Source organism: Pinus tabuliformis, chromosome 2_1, assembly GCF_031772625.1.
Source record: "Pinus tabuliformis cultivar Carrire ecotype Pingquan chromosome 2_1, CPIR1, whole genome shotgun sequence".
Classification (NCBI taxonomy): Eukaryota; Viridiplantae; Streptophyta; class Pinopsida; order Pinales; family Pinaceae; genus Pinus; species Pinus tabuliformis.
Genome location: NC_142299.1, coordinates 43746261 through 43755025, shown reverse-complemented (window position 1 = coordinate 43755025; position 8765 = coordinate 43746261).

Sequence of the window (8765 nt, the reverse complement as noted above, 5' to 3'; positions counted from 1 at the left end):
TTTTAATGCCCTTCACTTTAAGTTTTATGCCAATAAACCACCTTTCATGCTAATAAACCTAATTAGCGCATTGGATCTTCCAACATTAAGCTCTTCTATGCAATAATTGAGCCATAATTCTATGTTCTGTTCATAAATCTTCATGGGAGAATCGTATAGTTTGTACATATTTTGAGCACCGTCCTCAAAACCAACTACTGCGAATTGTGGCTCAAATGTAATACGACGTTTGTAATTGTGATTCAAATATAATATAGTGTTTGACTTTTTGGATGTGGCTATGCTATGATATGACACAAAGATATGACACCGTGGATTGACAAAAGTGCACCGTGATATGACACAAGATATGACACTGTGGATTAATTGCCACATATGCGCCTAGGAGTGCGAGGTAGTGTTCTGAGCAGATATTGCAGTAAAAAATTGCCTTGACAGCAGTGAATCAAATGGAGTTGTCTTTAAAGAGACTTTTTGGAAGCTTTTCCGGTGGGTTTTTCTGGTCAAAATCCGGCAGCAATTTATTGAAATCGCAAGTTTGATAGCTAATTTCTGCACAATCAAAGCGTCCCAGGGGTTTTTGAGGGTGCTGAATCCAAATGTGCAGTTAAAAAACCATTTTAAATAATACAAATCAAGATTTAACCTCAATTTTTTCTGCCAGATTCCGTCACCGGAATCTCCAAAAAGTCGCAGTAAAGACAACTCTGAATCAAATATTTCCGGTATCTTCAGTTCGTTTAATTTTCCAAAATGAAGAGCGCACTCAGATAAATTAAATCCAAGAATAATCGAGACTGAGATTTGAACTTTGAATAAACGAGACTGTCCTGATTTAAACAATTGATGGTAACTACCCACCTTACCACAGAAGTAAGAAAAGACTATCATTTTCGATAAAATTAATCTCAAATCATTGGTTGCATGCCGGGATTAGTACCAATTATGTTTGAAGTTTAAACTAGCACAACTACATTTACCAATATGGTTGAGGTTTAAACTAGTACAACCACATTTACCGATATGATTGATATAGGCGGATAGGCATATATGAAGCACATATACAATCATATTAGTAAATGTGGTTGATATACGTCGATAGAAATTTATCAATCACATTAATAATGATTAGATGTACAGTGTTAATGTGACTATTACAAAATGACTTTTTGTACTTATTAATAACTATGTAAATAAATAAACCCTAAGATGAATATTAAACCCTAGAAATATAAACCCTAAAACTAATATACCCAAAGGATTAATATTGTAAACCCTAGGCTTAATATTAAACCCTATGATCAATATTATAAGCCCAAAGAATTTATATTATAAACCCAAGGGATTTATATTAAACCTTAGGATTAATATATAAACCATATCATAATATTATCCCATAAGAATATGAACCATTAGATTAATAAACCCAAGGGATTGATATTATAAACCCAAGGCACTAATAAAAATAAGGGATTAATACTAAAAACTGAAAAACTCGAAGGATTAATATTGTAAAGCTATAAACCTTAAGGTAAATATTATAAACCTTAAAAAAACAAGGTTGACCATGATTCATTTTTATATCAAGACAATATTTGTCACAATGCAATGTTGGACCATGGTTGACCATGATTGACCATGAATGGTTTTAATATTGAAAATCTTTGTCACAATGGATGTTGGACCATGGTTGACATAACATTAAACATTAAGTTTAATATTAAATCCTAGGAACATAAACACTAAGATTAATAAACCAAAGGGATTAATATTAAACCCTAAGATTAATATTATAAACCATAGGTTTAATATTAAACCCTTAGAATATAAACCCTAGGATCAATATTATAAACAAAAGATATTAATAAACCCATTGGATTAATATTAAAAACCAAAGGTATTATAAACCTAGGGAAATACTTAGAGCTTACGATTAATATTAAATCCTAGGAATGTATTTCCTAAGATTAATATTATAAACCTAAGAGATTAGTATTATAAATACAAGGAATTTATAAACCTAAGGGATTAATATTATAAACTCAATGGATTATAAGCCGAGGGGAATAATTTTAAACCCAAGGGATTAATATTATTAACCTAAGGGAATAATTTTAAACCCTTAATATTATAAACTCAATGGATTATAAGCCGAGGGGAATAATTTTAAACCCAAGGGATTAATATTATTAACCTAAGGGAATAATTTTAAACCCAAGGGATTAATATTAAACCCTAGGAATATAAATGCTAAAACTAATAAACCCAAGGGATTAATATTGTAAACCCTATGCTTAATATTAAACCCTAGGAATTTATAAACCTAAGGGATTAATATTATAGACTCAATGGATTATAAATTGAGGGGAATAATTCTAAACCTAAGGGATTAATATTGTAAACCTAAAGGAATAATTTTAAACCCAAGGGAATAGTATTAAACTCTAGGAATATAAACCCTAAAACTCATAAACCCAAGGGATTAATATTGTAAACCCTAGGGTTAATATTAAACCATATGATCAATATTATAAACCCTAAGAATTATATTATAAACCCAAGGGATTTATATTCAACCTTAGGATTAATATATAAACCTTATTGATGCAGGAGCATCCAGCTAGGGCACCATGACCGGGTGTTGGTCTCCGCCAAGCTGGAAGTTGTGTTAACAAATTGGTTTTTTTTATGTTGAGTTTGTCAAAGTAGGATGTAAGATTTTGTTTACTTTTAGTTTCAGTACTAGTTAGGGACAGTTTGGTCGGTTAGGGTCATTGGTTTGTCTGTCTTTAATCAATAGAAATTTAATAATTGTTCTGTCATTCTAGAGAAAAAAACAAAATGTGTTTAATGTAAAATCTTGTCACAAAGTAGAACCGAATACAAGCATCGTTATGTAACTAGATAGAAATACAACTGAAAACAGTGACTGCACAGTTTAGGTAACTATGAACATAGACTACAAATGTACATAAAAAATCCATTGAAAGGGTTCAACATTTTTAGCATACAAGCATTATTAATAAAAGAACAGACAATTTGAATCCATCTGTGTAACCATAGCGTTTTCGTTATTGCTTCCTAATTCACCGAACATCAGAGTAATTGATACAATGCATGCATACAAGTTTGTTTAATTTCTTTTTCTAAGAAACAGAGTCCAGACAACAAGACAGAGATGTATTTCCAGAACGAGGGTTTGTAACATGTGAAAGAAATCGATAGTGAATAACAGGAGCGAACGCAGACAAACAAATCGGACGAGTTAAGCACATATGAGCCATACATTATTTTCCTAACTTCGAAATCGACCACCAGAACGAATACCAGAGCAACTACAGTGCTTTCTGTTCGTGGAAGAAATTACAAACACAGCTGCAAATTAACAATCATAATTTGAGGGCGTTTAAGCTGGAATGAAAGGAACGACAGCCAACAATCACCATTAAAACAAAGGTAATCAAAACCAACATTTCCCTGGAATTTTTCTTTTAATTATAATATGAAATGTATGAGCATACATAGTAGAGTTCCAAGATAACCCACGAACAGTCACATAGCTGACGGTTGACAAACCCTAGGTGAGGGTTTTGGGAAGCAGCTCCCATACGTTATCAATTACAGTGAACAAGCACAAAATCGAGGAAGCCTATGCTAAACAAAATGACCAGGACACTAGGCTACAACCGAGAGACAACACTGACCAAGCATTGAGGAAAACCAAACCCTCAATCTCACAGGCCTAATCCTAAAACTGAAGATTAGTTGCGTTGATAGAGCCTACCAGGCAGAGGCCGACGTGATTGTTCCAAGCATACCCAACTGCAAACCCTATCACCTGCAAAAGAACCAAAACACAGTTGTTAGCAACCTGTCGACAGAGGGAGAAAAAAAAACTAGCGCATGAATGTAAATGTAAGAGGGATACACTTCCCTACCTGAAGGGTTCGCAACAAGAATAGAGTACAAGCCCTTGAACCTCAAATTCCATACAACGACTGAGACAAGGGAGCGGCCACATTAGGAACAGAAGAATGAAAAAAGTAAATTGAATCCTGGACGGAAGAGGCTACCTGCATTGAAGTCGAAGACCGGAGAGCGCCATTGTTTCGCAACCTGAGTGCATGCCAGCCCACTGAGATTCACAAGCAAGACGACCTCATACCACAAACCGAGCCCGTGGAGCAAGGACCAGTTGAAACAATTGCAGAAAGAACACAGAAATATACTTACACAGGCGGCAGAACCATTCTTGGTTGCTTAATGAACCAGGACCAAAAGTTATCCAAGCAAATATAAGAGTCACACTGTCAGACAAGAAAACCCTGAAAGCGCGCCCAACAGTTGCAGCGCAGCTGCATACACAGGCAACAAAACCACACCAGAGCAAACCCTCGACGACAAAGTGCAAAGAACATAAATGGTTGAATGAAAGACGGTGGAAGGGTTTTGGCGTGAAACGAGGAGCGGGAAACGCGACCTGAGATACAGTACAGTGTATTAATTGCACACATAATTGCCACCTTATCATTTTCCAGAAAAATCCGAGGACGAGTCGTAATCATAAACTAATCCACGGTTAATCACACTTAAATCATTTAATTGTTGATTAATCCAAATAGTGTTGCGCTGGTCCTATCACTTATCATAATATTCTACCCTAGGAATATGAACCCTTAGATTAATAAACCTAAGGGATTGATATTATAAACACAAGTAATTAATAAAAAATGATTAATACTGAAAATCCAAGAGATTAATATTATAAACCCAAGATATATAAACCCTAAGATAAATAGTATAAACCCGAAAACAAACATGATTGACTATGGTTTATTTTCATATTGATACAATATTTGTCACATTGCAATGTTGGACCATGATTGATTTTCATATTGAAAGAATCTTTGTCACGATGTGACCTTGGACCATGGTTGATTTTAATACTGACAAGCTTTGTCACAATGGAACATTCAACCATTTCCTAAAATTAATAAACTCGAGGGATTAATATTGTAAACCCCAGGCTTAATATTTAACCCTATGAATGTAAAGCCTAGGAATTTATAAACCTAATGGATTAATATTATAAACCCAATGGATTATAAACCAAGAAGAATAATTTTAAACCCAATGGATTAATATTATAAACATAAGGTAATAATTTTAAACCCAAGGGAATAATATTAAACCCTAGGAATATAAACACTAAAACACGTAAACCCAAGGGATTAATATTGTAAACCCTAGAAATATAAACCCTATGATTAATATTATAAACCCTAAGAATTTATATTATAAACCCAAGGGATTTATATTAAACCTTAGGATTAATATATAAACTCTTAGATTAATAAACTTAAGGGATTGATATTATAAACATAAGACATTAATTTCAAAAAAGGGATTAATACTGAAAATCCAAAGGATTAATATTGTAAACCCAAGGTATATAAACCCTAAGATAGATATTATAAACCTTAAAATAAACATGGTTGATTTTCATATTGAGACAATATTTGTCACAATGCGATGTTGGACCATGGTTGACCATGATTGATTTTCATATTGAAAGAATCTTTGTCACAACGTGACGTTGGACCATGGTTGATTTCAATATTGACAAGCTTTGTCACAATGCAATGTTGGACCATTTCCTACGACTAATAAACCCATGGGATTAATATTGTAAACCCTAGGCTTAATATTTAAACCTAGGAATTTATAAACCTAAGGGATTAATATTATAAACTCAATGGATTATAGATCGAGGGGAATAATTTTAAACCGGGAGGATTAATATTATAAACCTAAGGGAATAATTTTAAACCCAAGGGAATAATATTAAACCCTAGGAATATAAACCCTAAAACTCATAAACCCAAGGGATTAATATTGTAAGCCCTAGGCTTAATAGTAAACCCTAGGAATATAAACCCTATGATTAATATTATAAATCCAATGGATTATAAACCCAAGGGATTTATATTAAACCTTCGCATTAATATATAAACCATATCATAATATTTTACCCTAGGAATATGAACCCTTATATTAATAAACCTAAGGGATTGATATTATAAACACAATGCATTAATAAAAAAGGGGATTAATACTAAAAATCCAAAGGATTAATATTGTAAACCCAAGGTATATAAACCCTAAGATAAATATTATAAACCCTAAAACAAACATGGTTGACCATGGTTGATTTCATATTGAGAAAATATTTGTCACAATGAGATGTTGGATCCTGGTTGACCACGATTTATTATCACATTGAAAGAATATTTGTCACAATGTGACGTTGGACCATGGTTGATTTAAATATTGACAAGATTTGTCACAATGTAGTGTTCTTCCTTGGTTGTGATCATGTGACGTTGGACCATGAGACAATCTTTGTCACAATGTGACCATGGGTATTGATGATCATTAACCATGATTGACCATGGTTGACCATGATTGACAATGATTGATTTTCATTTCGAGAAAATCTTTGTCACAATGTGACATTTGACCATGGTTGACCATGATTGAAGTTGGTTGACCATGGTTGCTATTCATATTGAGACAATATTTGTTACAATGCAACATTGGACCATAGTTGACCATGAATGACAATGGTTGACAATTGTTGAACATGGTTGATTTTCATATTGAGACAATCTTTGTCACAATGTGACATTAGACCATGGTTTACCACGATTATAAACCCAAGGGATTTATATTAAACCCTAGGATTAATTTTATAAACCATATGAATAATATTATACCCTAGGAATATGAACCCTCAGAGTAATAAACCCAAGGGATCGATATTATAAACCAAAGGGACTAATAAACGTAATGGATTAACACTAAATACCCAAGGGATTATATAGCTTGAGTGGGCCTAATGGTTAAGAGCATGTGTTTCCTCTTAAGAGGTCACAGGTTCAAAACCAGAGGGGGGTAGAGTATGTATGCCTTCATAGACTTAGCAGTCAAATCACTGCGCAGAGGTGGGTCCCTTGTCCCATAAACAAGGGGGTCTCATACACCAATTTGGTGTCTGGCTTGGCCGTGACCTTAAAAATGGATATTATTATTATTATAAAGCCAAGGGAATAATATTAAACCCAAGGGTTTAATATTATAAACCCAAGGTATATGAACCCTAAAATAAACATGGTTGACCATTGTTGACCATGGCTAATTTTCCTATTGACACAATCTTTGTCACAATGTGACGTTGGACCATAGTTGACCATGAGTGATTTTCGTATTGAGACATTCTTTGTCGCAATGTGATGTTGGACTATGATTGACCATGGTTGATTTTCATAGCGAGACAATTTTTATCACAATGTGAAGTTGGACCATGGTTGACCATAAATGACCATTGTTGTCATAATGTGATGTTGGACGAAGAGACAATCTTTGTCGCAATGTGACCATGATTGACTATGATTGACCATGGTCGAGGATGGATGACCATGGTTGATTTTCAGATTAAGACAACTTTTATCACATTGTGATGTTGGAGAATGGTTGAACATAATTGACAATGATTGAACATAGTTGATTTTCATATTGAGAAAATCTTTGTCACAATGCAATATTTGACCAAGGTGCACCATGATTATTTAATGTTATTAATATTAATAACTAATGTTAAAATTAATATTCATAAATATTAATATTAATAATAATACTAAAATTAATATTAATAAATAATATTAAAACTAATTAATATTTAATGTTAATGATATTAATATTAATATTAATATTAGAATATATTAATTGATATTAATAAATTAAAATAATATTAATAAATTATTTATTATTATTATTACTGTTAATACTAAATGTTGTTAGTATTATTTATCAATATTAATGTTAATATTATTTATAGTAATAATGTTATTAATGATATTATTAATATTGTTATTGTTATTATTAATAATTATGATTACTAATATTATTTAAAGTTATTAATATTAATAAATAATATTAAAATTAAATTAATTTTAATAAATATTAATGATATCCTTGTCCTGAGGATGAATCACATTAGTTGGTTCGAAATGTTGACCAAATCCTAACGATGTGATTAATCTAAAAGACTTATATTTCCAATCATATTAATTTATATTAATATTAATAATTGTTTGTTTGGGGTAGTTCAATTGGTAATGGTCATGGAAATGAAGTCTCACAGAGCCGAAAGTTTTGGGTTTAAATCTTGTGCTATCGCTGGATGAGGGTGAGAAGCAGTGTTCCACGGGGACTCGCCCCCCTTAGGGGTCTAGTTTCCTAGCTCCCCTGCGCTCCGGGGACTTGGGGACGAGAAGGGGGCGTTTCCCCACGCTCCCAAAAATCAGGGTACATAGGGGGACATGCCAAGGGGTCGTTTCCCTGTCCTGAGGGGTCGTTTCCAAAAAGGGGGACGAGGGGGTTCGTGAGGGGACGAGGGGGGACGAGATATGGTTTAAACTTTAAATTAACACTAAACTTTAATTATTTTAGTTAATTGTTAAAAGTTAACATTTAAACAACGTACGCCGTAGGGTTTTGGGCCTTGGCATTTGCATTTCAAATTTCAATGTTTCATTGTTTTAACACTTAACCCTCACACCATTCGCTCCACTCTCCGAACTCCTCCCGTCCTCCTTCGAGTAGCATCCTACCGTCTACGAGCACGTCGAGCAGCAACAATCCATGACTCCTCCGTCGAGCAGCAGTCATCAGCGAGGATTGGTTCGGACTCCGGAGGTTCCTCA